The sequence below is a fragment of the Pseudonaja textilis genome, chromosome 4 (assembly GCF_049901715.1).
Source record: "Pseudonaja textilis isolate UNSWEBS1 chromosome 4, rPseTex1.2, whole genome shotgun sequence".
In the NCBI taxonomy this organism is placed as follows: Eukaryota; Metazoa; Chordata; class Lepidosauria; order Squamata; family Elapidae; genus Pseudonaja; species Pseudonaja textilis.
Window position 1 is genome coordinate 71,017,930 of NC_141993.1, and position 13,286 is coordinate 71,031,215.

Genomic DNA, 13,286 nt, shown 5'->3' on the forward strand with positions numbered 1-13,286 from the left:
ACTTTCTCTGTGACAGCCTCTCAAACATTGGAAGGTTATTATCATGTTACTCCCAGGCCTTGTCTTCATTTTTTTTTTGTTTGACATTCATTCCTTACAAGAGACCACATACTATCCTCCACTTTTCTATAAGGATTTGCAAATCTCAGTTTTTTCCAACTATTTTATCATCTTTATTAAATCTTCTACCAAGTTGTTAGCTGATTCTATTGCATGCCAATTATGTACATGCTGCAATTATTCACTTCATTTTCCCTGTGAAACACAACTACGTTGACCTTGGATACTCATAATTTTCAGACTTATACTCCTCACTGCTTCATACTTTCCATCCAATACAGTGTATGTTACAAATTTTCTCAGGTAATAACATGACATCATATCCATACAAAATACAGTCACACATCCAACCCAAGTACCATCATAGTTTCTTACACATTTATACATAAATCCATTAAACAACAAAAGGGATATCATACATTCTTGTCTCATTCCCTGCTCAGTGTTGAATCATTCACTAAGCATTCTGTTTATTTTCACACATGATAAAATTCCTCCTTATATAAATATTCTGTAATTAACCTTCAAGTCTGTATTCTATAATTAAGTCTATTCATCTTCTCAAAATCAATACATGTACGATTAACTTACTATCTCACATTTCTCCATGACCTGCTGAAAAGCAAAAATTTGGACTATAGACTCCCTAACTGGCATAAAGCCACAGCACAATACTCCAATTTTGCTTATTTCAAGTTTTATGCCTTTTTAATTAGGAATTAAGACAGTTACAATTCTCAACAAAATTATCTCCTGAAGTTTTTTCATTTATTAACTTTATTCCACAAAAACATCCCATCTTTTATATCCCTCCCCTTTCCCTTGGTTCCCACACACATCACATCTATTTTTGCTTCTTTTATGTCCATTAATTTATGCTTTTTAACATTTGCTCCTCTTTCATTTTGAGTTACAGGGTTATCATCCAATTGGGCCATAAATATTCACTTTTACTGCTGTGGTGGAGTGCAGTCTGGATTCTCAGATGGGTGGCGCTGCATTCCAGAGGAGCGAGAGACAGCAAAGTTTAGATAGTTTGGTTGGGAGGAAGAGAGTTAAGATCACTTCTCCCTAGAAGTTCTCAGAGTATATCTTTAATTATGCAAGTAAGTTTTTTTTTTAGTGATTTAGTAGTTGTTTGCAAGATTTTAGTCCATAGTTAAGGAACAATAAAGAAAATTGCTTTGAAATAACTCAGAGTATCTTTCTAGAGTTTGGAACCTGACAACTGCCCATCATTTGGTCCATTGAAGCTTCCACAAAAGGCTTTTTACTAAGATAGAGAAAATATACACTTGGTTAACATCTATAGTCTATGTGAACCACATTCAGCATTCCCTGCTAATGTGTAAGGGAGGTACCAATCAGTTAGATCACATGAGCCCTTGTGCACAGTGGTTAGAGCAGTATTGAAGGCTACTTCTGCTGACTGCCAGCTGCCTGTAATTTGGCAGTTCAATTCCCACCAGGCTCAAGGTTGACTCAGCCTTCCATCCTTCTGAGGCCAGTAAAATGAGGACCCAGATTGTTTGGGGCAATACACTGAATCTGTAAACTGCTTAGAGAGGGCTGTAAAGCTCTGTGAAGTGGTATATGTCTAAATGCTAATGTTATTGCTATTTGAGTCATGGTGCCGCAAATGCTTAGTTTTACCCCCAAAGTATGCTCATGCTATTCTATGTGGGTTAGGATCTCCATTCTAGAGATCACCTTTTGAGTCAGCATACTGTTGCCCTAGCACAAGTTGCAATGGGACTACATGATACATTAACACATACTCAGGTTAGGCAAGTTTACCTTAATCATTTACTCAAATGCAAGAAGTTGGAATAGAACCATGTGGAAGAAATCATACTTGGAATCAGAGAGAAAAAATCCATCCCTGGAAGGGAAGCTTTGAATCAGTTTCCTTAATAGAATGGAAAGTGTTTATATAATATTACCTTAACCACGTCCATTAAAGGCCAGTACCTGCTCTTATGCAAGATATTACTTTTAATTAATGTTAACTTGGATTACTTTCCTGACTTAGCTCATTGTTCAATCCATTAATATTGTTAATTTATGGTTTAATGTATTATGCCATCATCTGATTAAATGTGCTTTTTCATAATGCTTTACTTAAAGAAGGTAGTGATTTCTAGACATGTATGTTAATCTTGCAATTATTTAATATATACCTGTTGGATTTAACCAAAAGTCTTAAAATTCACAAATTTGCCAGTTGGATGGCTATATAAATCTTACCCATAAATGTATACATAAATATATATCAAAATAAGGTGGAACATTTCAAGTTGTCCAACATTGTTTAGGCTGCCTAGATGGCAAACAAGGCAAAGAGGGAAGTCAAGGAGAAAGGGGAATCACAACTTCTATTTTATTGTAATGGAGTTTAGGACTACCATTAGCAGGCCAAATAGTAAATTAAAAATATTTTATACATATTTTCACCATAGACTATTACTTTGTTAATTTACAATGGTGGGATGCAGACAATTGTGAAAACTGAGTTCTGCGATTCAATAATGTTTCATTTTATCTCACCAACTGTACACTCGAGCACAATTGTACTACCTTTTCTTTTTTTCAGTTCAGCTGGGATTTGCTGAAATGGTTGATGAGATAATATGAAGATGATATGCCAATAAAAAATAGACTCAGAAACCTTCCACAGGCTCTGATGTACAACCCTTGGTTGCGGTCTGAATAAGGATAGCTATATAAAGAGCATATGAATCTCTAACAAAGCATGTGCTGCTTCTTCTTTTCAGCCCTGTTTCTTGAGAAAGAAAACAAAGGAGAAAGGAAAAACAAAGCAATGCAATCTCATTTCTTCTATCAGTACAAATCTCTTATTGTAACATTCTTCACCCAGCATTTGAAGGGTGTAAGGCTGCATTAAATAGAGAAACCCCTTTTCACTGAATAAGAATTTGCATAAATTCATGGCATTATCAAACCTAACATTCAAACCAGTATTTTCTCTTCCTACAAAAATTGTACCTTGGTATCAAGAAAAAGCCTTGCAAATATCCAGCTAAAATGTTTTCTTTAAAATAAAAATGATGACACACACCTTGATCAGCTCATAAAATATCCATCAAAATTTCACCTGTCTGGAGGAGTTTGATATAAATGAAGACATAATAAAAATATAAAATTATATGTGGTTTTGCCATAGGCTTATATTTTTGTCTCCCCAGTTTTTCCTGTTTGAAATGATTTTTGCCTTGTCCATTTTCATGCAAAAAAAGCATTATCTTTTTCCAATCATCACCTTCCATTATGGTAAAAGAACATTTTTCATTTTTTTATTACAATCATCCTGAAGGCAGGAAGAATGAGCACCTTGAACATACTGTAAAGATTTAAAATTCATATCGTGTGCATCAATCATTTTGTGAGTTACATATATCAACAGCCTCAAAGTAATGTTAAGAATATGAACCAACCACTGTATTCCACTGGTCTTATTGGAAATATGTCAGATAGGAAGTATATTTTGAATTCCAAGTATAGATTGTTTAAATATAAACTGTAGGCTTAGGGTAACAGGTCTGTAATATAATTAGTTTACATATTACATACAGTGTTAGTGCTACCTTCTATTGAGACATTTGATATCCATTTTACTAATTGATCAATAAGTAGCAGTCTTAATTTCAGCTTTTATAATTAGCTATGTATTCATTTATTTGAATAAAGCTTTGTGTCTGGCATATTTTTAAGAACTAAAATTTACACTTCAGCTTGAGCTGTGTATATTTTCCACCAGTCTATGAATTGGAAGAACAACAATTTAATCAACATAACTTCTTTGCACATATATTTTAAACAATCTGCGTAGAAAGGTGTTTTTTTTTCTGGAATGAACATTTATTGTATCTAAATCAATTAATTGGCCATAAAATATTTTGGAGAGAATAAGAAACTATAATTGTTCATGTTGTATAGAATATTGGTAACGAGACTTTTTGTTGTTGTTCCTCTTATAACATTAGAAGTCAGAATTATCCAATAACATTGTATAGAGCTGGGAGGGCAAACCTATGGCACGCATGCCAGAAGTGGCATGCAGAACCATCTCTGTGGACACGTGAGATGTCGCCCCAGCTCAGTTCCACTGTGCATGCATGTGTGCCTCCTGCTAGCTAGCTGATTTTCAGGTATCTGCCGCACATACGTGGGGGGTGGGGTGAATGTGGGAGATGTGTGTGCATACGCAGGGGGGCAGGAGGAGCACGGGGAGCATGGAGGAGTGGGGGGTTCCGCACACATATGCAGGAGGTGGGGGGAGCGGGGGTCCCACCTGCATGGGATGATAAAAAGGTTAGCCATCAATGGTATCCCATCCCTGGTTAGCCATCACTCAACCAGAGGGAAGGAGAAGTTTTTATTTCCTAGCACTTCATTAAATTAACAAATATGTTATCATAAGGTATTAGTACCTATTGACTTTGTTGTCTTTCCAAACAGATTACACCAATATTTCTCAATATGGCCCCTTAGAAATGGATGAATTTCAACTCTCAGATTCTCCAGCCTGACTGGGTAATATTGGGAGCTGAAATCCACATATCTTCAAATGATCAAGGTTGAGAAACACTGGATTCAACAAATGTAAGGAGGATCAGAATATTAAACATGATGTATATATGTAATATTTCCGTAATCAAAGTCAGTACAATTCATAATGCCAGTTGCTGAGGCATTTTTCATCCTTGTGGGTTCCCTGTAATTGCTGTGGTAGGAAGGAGCAGAATACAAGATTAGATTGGCCTTTGGTCTGATCTATCACTATTCATATTAAGTTCTTATAGTCTTCATTTAAAAGAACATTGTGTAGGAAAATTTCTGGCCACTTTTCCCCCCAAATCATATCTGAAAAGTCTACTGATCTTGAAACTGTAAATCTCTAAAGATGCTTTGTTAAAGTCACAGCAATGAAGGTGCAAAACAAGAAATGGTGTGTGAGAGAGAGAGAGGGAGGGAGAGAGAGAGAGAAAGAGAGAGAGAGAGAAGCTCCATTGTGGTCAATGGGTTTGAGAATTACAGTCTCAGGCCTTTTGCTCATTTTTTACTTTAAAAGCTTTTACATATTTTTGAATCTGTAGAAACAACATCGGAATAGCATTTGCTGCCTCCATTACTGATTTTTGTCTTGCCTCTATGAGTTGTTCTAAGACACTGCTGGTGAGTTAGCTTCCCTCCAATAATGAATGACAAAGTCTAACAGACTGTATGCATATGAGATGCATATGCTTAATATGCTGAGAACAGTGGCCTTCAGTATCTCTACTATTGATTTAAGCCCATTACAGTGTATTTTAAAGTCAGGATTGCAATGTGAGATGTTTATGGGGGTATCTTCCAGCTGTGGAAGTTACATTTAAGTGACAGAAAAACTGCCCTTTTTTTAACCAAGCTGGTGTCAATTTTACTAGCCTCAATTTTACTACCTCAAAAAGAAATCATAGTCCATGAATATTACCTTTGAGGAACAATTTTATTGCAAAGATTTCAGCTGTGTCACTTGGAAATGCCTTCTCAAACATGATGAGACTCAAGTTCTCTCTGTCCCAAGTATGATCAAATCTTTCAGATTACTGAATATAGCCTGTATCCTCTGTCTTCCTAAAAAAAAAAAGAAAAAAAGAAAAAAAACCAAAAAAAGGAAAAGAAAAACCAAGTCTTATTTATCTAGCTTTATCTTTGCCATTTGTAATGTTCTCAAATTTCCCATTTTCTTCTATCCTTTTTGTTTCCAGAGAAAACTTTTGAAGGAGTAGAATCTTCATGTCATTGAAAGTCCACTGGAGTTGGGCAGCCGCTAAGATAACGATGATGATGATGATGATGATGATGATGATGATGATGATGATGATGAGGACGACTGAGTTTTTCCCCATTTTACAATCTTTCTTGCCACAATGGTTAAGTGAATCACTGCAGTGGTTAAGTTAGTAACACAGCTGCTAAGTGAATCTGTCTTCCTCCATTGACTTCACTCATCAGAAAGTGTTTTGACCCAAGCCTGGTTCAAATTAAACAAACACAAGCTGTGTATAAAAGCAAACCTTTTTTAATGCGGTGCTGGGAATTCAGTGCATTCCAGCCAAGAGACATTAAAACCTAATTGTCCAATATCAAAGGCAAGCCCTTTCAAGGTTGCAAAAGGCTGCCAAGAACAGAAGGCTAATTACTGATTATTAAATATCCACTGACAGAAGTTTCAAAAACAAACCAGAGAAAGCAGGGCTTCAACTAGGACACTGAGTCTAAAGAACATCTTTGCTTCTTGCAAAGAACACATCCCGAGGGCTGTTTCTTATCCCTTATGGGAGGGGCCATCACCTTCCAGCCTTACTCCCAAGTCGCCCTTGCTCCTTCAGCTGCTCTTTCCTTCAAGCAGCCTTGTGTCCATGCGCACTGGGCATAGGCTCCCCGGGGTCCTCTGCATCACTGCTGCCAGACTCCCCAAGCTCCGAAGGCAGCACCCCACTCTCTGATAGCCCTGGCTCCATCCCTGCATCACACACAGGCCCCTCGTCCGAGTCCTCGCTATCAGAAACCTCTGCCGTCTGCACCTGCTGCCGGCAAAGCACAACAGAAAGTCACAAAAGGACATAACCCTGGGACACTGCAACCATCATAAATATGAGTCATTTTAATTCTGATCATGTGACTATGAGGTTGCCACAGTGGTCGTGTGAGAAACAATCATAAATCACTTTTTTTTAGTGCTGCTGTAACATTGGATGGTCACTAAATGAACTGTTGTAAGTTACAACTGTTGTAGCCCTTATGCAGCAATGTACAATAAGACCTCTTCCTGAAATCTTGGCCCACAGAGTAGACACTTATGGGCAAGGCTGAGTTGTCCAACCTTTTGTTTCCAGGTTCTGTCCAATTGAGTTGGAAATACAACTGAAATTACTTCCCCGCTCATTTGAAGGATGTTTGTTTTGGAAGCCTACTGGCATGATTCTCCATCCTTTGGTAGATCTTTTCCTATTAATGAATGATAGTGCTATCCACCCATCCTTGAGTCAACACAAAATATGCTGTCCCCTTTATCATCCTTATATGTCTCAATTGTAACTCTTCTGAGTTATTAGAAAACAATTTGTCCTGATTACAGTAATAATTGGCTTTTCTCCTCTGGCCTTCTTCCCTTTTCTTTCATCTTCAGCTAGAAGAGAAAACATTCAACAATCAGGTCACTGCAGCACAGATGGAATGAGCTTGACTTCTGCATCTCTCAACAGGTTTATTTGTTCTCCTTCCACACACAGTTTGTGGCTTTTCCATATTAGAATGCTCTGAAATAAAGAAATACACATGAAGATACTAGGACAGAAAGACCCTAGCAATGAAATAGCCCCAGAGAAGATGGAGATGGTCTAGCTAAATCTAGTTGTGTTCTACAGAAAGGAAGATATGGGTCTGGACATCTGCTGGCCAACCACAATCCTTAGTTCAGAACTTGTCTGAGAAGTTTTTTTTTAAAGACCTTAGGAGATAATGTGTTAATCAGCCACTCATTATCTTCAGGTTATTCTCTTCATGGTTAGCATACATTTTGTTGGGCTAGAAGACATTTTCAGTTCTGACAATACTGTCAGCGATTCCAGAAAGATTTTTCCTCTATAAAATAAGGTGCAACTACTGCTAAAAATCCCTAGAGAGGGGGGAAAGAAAGATCTGTATTACCTTTAAGTAATCTGTTGTATTAGATCCCAATCTCATGGGAATTTACTAATAAAGTAGACTTGATTCAGGGAAGTTTCCCACATAATAAAATTCAAGTCACCATCATAGGCTGCAAAAATCCAGACAGCCAGAGGGTAGAGGGTAAACAAAGAAAACAATGCCTCTATGCAGCCATCCAATAGTTGCTCAGATTTTGCAGCCCTAATAAAAAAGTTAGTTTTAAGAGTGCCTCAAATTTCTTTATGGGTTTGATATAAAAGATGAAAAATATCTTTCTTTGGAAACAAGGGAGAAAAGGTACTAAACCTGTTAAAGAAATGACTAGAGGAAATCAGAGTAGAAAATGCTCACATCACAACCTAAATTTGGTTTGTTTGTTTGTTTTTAAATAGTTCTAATATCTTTAACACTCTTGGTATTTTTTCCACAACTATAGGGCCAGTTTCTGTCCTGTTATGGCTTTTGACATTTTCTTCTTCCACCAAAGGGGCTAATTCTCAACCCAGGCTCAGCAGAGGATTACTGAACCCAACAGTCCTGGATTCAACCGATTCCTTATATTGCTGTTTTGGAACTAGACTAGTAGTCCTGAAGCATTGTCTTCAGCAGAAATGCCAAACCTCTTAGACCAGGAGTCTCCGACCTTGGTAACCTGTGGACTTCAACTCCCAGAGCTGTGGACTTCAACTCCCAGAGTTCCTCAGCCAGCAAAGCTGTCTTAGACTGCGAATTTTCTTGACATTCTTTTCACATAACTGAAGAATCAAACCCCCTCCAAAAAAGATTTTTTCCCCACCACCAGTTGCCACTGTTTTAAACGATGCAAAGTGATGTGACCCAATATAACTTACGACCTTATACCTGTTTCTCTAAAAGTAAATACTACTAATTTAAGTGGAGTTCCTTCTGGGTAAGTATTTATAGGAATTTCCTTCAGAAAATTGTGTCTCTTAATTAGGGATGAAATAAGAAATATCCAAAGAGAGCACGTAAGATTCTATCCCTGCTTACTTTCAAGTCTCATTTATTATAAATTCAATGTTTGTTGTTACTTGCAGCAGCAGCAACAAAGTATTACAAAGTTCACTGTAATTAAGTCTTACTTCTTTAAGGTGGGATTTCTCTTAAATAAATTTCCTTAGCACTGTTGACTCCATCATGTCAGCAATCCTGTGAGTACTTGCTCAAAAGTCAGTGGGACTTTCAAGCAAGCAGAGTTTGGACATTTCTCTCCTTTTTCCGGGTCGTTGTGGATTAGACTGCGCTGCAGTTAACAGGGCTGTAATAAGAGGGGATTCCGAAGCGTTCCTCGGCGGGTAGTTCCAGCGTTTTTAAAAGCAAACCGAGACTGATTTTGGTTTCTCCTGAAAACGAATTGATCCGAACTATATCTGAATTCCAGAAAGGAAGGAGAACGCATCGCGATAGCGGAAGAGCCGTTTGGATGTAATTCAGCCCAAAGTGCCCCCTTTCAAACCCCCTTGTGTTTAGGTTAAGTTGGTTCCCTCCGCTTCACACTAGTCCCAAATATGAAGAGTCCAACTCCAAAGGCCTTACCTCCGAGGAGACATGCCAACAATATTTCGGGGTTCACGTGTCTATGGAGTCTAGGTTTGTGTAGTCCGATAACAGGATTCGCTCAAATCAAAGCAACACTTGATGTATCAGTGATATCAGCTTCGTCTCTTATTCCCGATGGGGAATAAAGTTAGGTCAGGTGAGTTACTCTTGAATGAATGGACATGGGATGTGATATGCTATGACCTTGGCATCCGTGCCATAAACACACTGAACTAAAATAAAGCACTGCTTACTGCCCAGCGTTTGAAAGTCAGTGTTACATCCAAACAGAGGGATGGCGTGCACATAGATACAGGTGGGGGCTATATTCATGCGTGGGTGTTTTGCTGTTTCAGGTGCTAATTATTTGGCATTTTATGCTGTAGGTTTTCTTTCTTCAAAATTGTATAAGCGTCCCACAAAGCTTGCGTTTGCTCGATTCAACAACAGCCATATCAACAACAGTCCCGTTCTTCGAAGGGCGAGTTCGCTCCGGCGGCTTTCCCACGCGTTATTTAAATCGCTTCCTGGTTTGCGGTTCATGGAGGCATGCCAATCTAGACTGACTTGGACGTGAAGAAGGACTGCAAGGTTCTCAGTCGGAGGTTCGCCCTCGCCACCAAGTCACCCTTTTTGGGCAGAGCCCCGCTCCCAACAGACTAGCAGGTGTAGGAATAACGGCTTTGCTCTTCCAATGGGTTTGAGAAGCATCAGACAGAGGGAACGACTGCGAAAGGGGGGCTTGAGTGGCCAAATGAAATGGTGGATAATGAGAAAGATTATTAAAAAAAATGCAAAGGAGTTGTGAGGCAGGGCAGGGCAAGGAAGGAGAGAACACAAGAGTGGATGAGACCATTTCTTCCCTGGATCTACTTTCTCCTCTCACGAAGTCAGACAGAGAAGTAAGAACAAAACCGTGGCAATTCTGCGAACCAAAGGCTGCATCGTGTTTTCGGAGGAGTTGGGGAGCAGGGGAGAGATTCAGAAACCACCAGAATCGGGTCCGGCTCGGTTTCTGGAATTTGTCTAGAGCAGGGCTCTCCTACTTTGGCAACTTTAAGCCTGGCAGACTTCAACTCCCAGAGCTGGCTGGGGAATTCTGGGAATTGAAGTCCGCCAGGCTTAAAGTTGCCAAGGTTGGAGAGCCCTGCTCTAGATGGTCCATGCATCCCTCATTGGTTCAAGATTCCATATTTCCTTCTCCCTATGAAATCTTGAATCTGTCTACTTTTAGGAAAAATAACTCGTGTCCCAAACCACTACTATATTATTTCTTATATATGCCCCGATTTTTCTCAACCTTCCAGACATCAAGGCTATCTTGGACTTCAGCTGTCAATGGTAACCAGCTACAATTCCTTCTGCCAAGTTGTCAAGAAATGATGGGGATTGTGCCACAAGTTTGAAGTATATTGGTGTATACAAGCGTGTCTTTCCTACAGGATACGTTGAAAAATCAGGCTGATTTAAGTCAATGGGCACTACAACCCGAGATCGACAGTCGCAGTCAACTTGGGAGTCATGGTGGGTTATAATGAACATGACCATGGGGTCCAAAGTTAAGTGTGTCCAAGGGAAACGTGGCTAGGATTGCTGCCCAAGCGGGGGCCCAAGGAACTTTGGAGTGACCGGGCCCATGAATCCTTCCTTTTCTGTACGTGTGAATGGGCAGCAGAAGATGCTAGATGGGTGTTTTGGTATGCTTCCTCCCGCGGCAGGCCCTGAAGAGCTTTGACCCCAGAGATAACGTGCAGGAAAACCTCTAGCAACCACGAGAAAGCAGACTTATTTGGTAAATAAAATATTATTGGCCCGTTGTTCAGAAATGCCGGCCCCGCCTTCCCAGAAGTGTGAACAATCGAAGTGACTAACCCTTACAAGTCCCCGTGGAAGTACAAGAGGGAGCCCTGGTTACCCAAGAGCAGAGATTTTGACAGTGCCCAACTTAGTTATCCCGGAACCACCATTGTTTCACCGGGGTTTATTGAAATAATCACGAGGTTTGAACCCACACGATACGCTGAACCGTGATTCAGTTATTGGATTTTGGCTTTGCCTGCCTTGTGACCCCGGCTACTGCCGAAGCGCGCAGGTATTTGGTAGAAATCGCCTTCATCCCGATCGCCATGGATCGCTATTAATTCCCCTCCCCCCCGGGGTCCCTTCAACGAAATCTGGTTACTGTAACTGAATTGCAACCAGACCTTATGCCCCGGATCTGATTGAGAGCTGCCCTAACCCTAAATTGGCAGGCAAAAACACCTCCCATCAAAGGTTGGGGAAGCCCTTTTCCAGGAAAGCGAATTTGGTCATATTTTTGCTCCTATGGGAGATGACCCGATCCACTTTTACTGGGGATGATATCGAAGCAGTAGGATTTAGTGATGAGGAAGATCCCCGGGGATCGCATTGATAACGGGTTTGTGGGATATCATTCTGCAGAATCAATGGAGCCCGATTGTTTCATTCAGTGTAATTAGGATCAAGGAAAACAAATGTGGAAGTAAAATAAACTATTTAACCCCCCCTCTGCCCTTTCCTCCCCCAGGAAAAATTCCTTTAACGGAAAGAACCTCTTGGGTTTTCTAACTTTTCAACATCTCCAACCAGAAGGAAAAGCATATAAGCGAATCCTACAGTATAATTAGATTTCGCTCTAAGTTTACGTATCAGAAAGAAATTATCAAGGGAACCCATAGATTTATTTTCCGGAATTGAGACTAATAGGATTGCATTGTGCTTTTTATAAATGCGTGAGGAATCGTTGAACTCTGCTGTTAAAATAGCATAGTTTTTTTTTTCTGTGGAGATAAAAACATCAACCAAAGAGTTCGGGAAGAAAGCCACATTTTGAAAATCAGGAATATATAAAGATATGTGGAGACGAAAGGCCGACCTCCCTTTGACAGATTCGGTTACTCTCTAAAGTTTGCAGAAAATAACATCGGTATGTAAGTAACACACACTTAAAACACACAGAAAAGCACGAATCCCAAAAAGATAAAAGAAGGGGAAAAATAAATTTGAAAAGGTAGAATGGCACTATTGATTTAATAGGATCAGGAACAAAAGTTGTGCGAAACCATCAATTAAAATTTTACTTTCTCATTTTTTTTCCATTCAATAGATTGCAAAGTGTCTTAATTCATAACTTGGCACTTATTGAAAACTGTGACGTCGACAATGAACAAATAAAAGCGAAGCAAACCTGAGTGGAACAAACTCTCGTGCCGACAACACGGAAATAAAATATCAGCGTTTCTTCTTGGCCACTTTTTTTTCTTTCCCCCTCCTCAATAACTTAAAATACACTAGAAAAAATACGGTCATTATAAATAATTTTTGTTTTGTTTTGTTTTCATGGAGAACAAATAATTATAAAGCTCTGTTCCTAGCAGAGTTCAACTGGCAAAGAGTTTTCTCTCCCCTCTCGGTTTCATTTTCTTGGCAAAAGAGAGGCTTGGAGCGAACGGACGGACCGGCTACTTCGCGGCCGCTCAGATTACCGCTATATATATATATATTTATATATTTATATATCTATATTTATATTTCTTCAGAAAAGAAAAAAATACATGGATATAGATTATGTAACATCACAAGGTTGCGGGAATGGGTCCACCTTTATGAGATCGGGTCGAAAGGTCTGACGGAACACTCAACTGACCAATTATTTACGATTGCCGAAATAAATTGGTTTTGTGCACCACTTTCTTTTAAAAAATATACTTCGTACCCCCTTGCCATTATGAAATGCCTCACGGATGGCCATGGATACCCTTCCCGTCCGTACAGCAAAGAGAGGAGGAAGATACCCAAGGTTACTAGAAATCCGACAGCCAAACAAACTTCACCAAAGAAATAAGCTACATAGAAATCCCATTGAAATCAATGGGGTGTGACCTGTTGGCCACGGATCCCGTTGGTCTCAATGAGTAGTAGTGAAAATG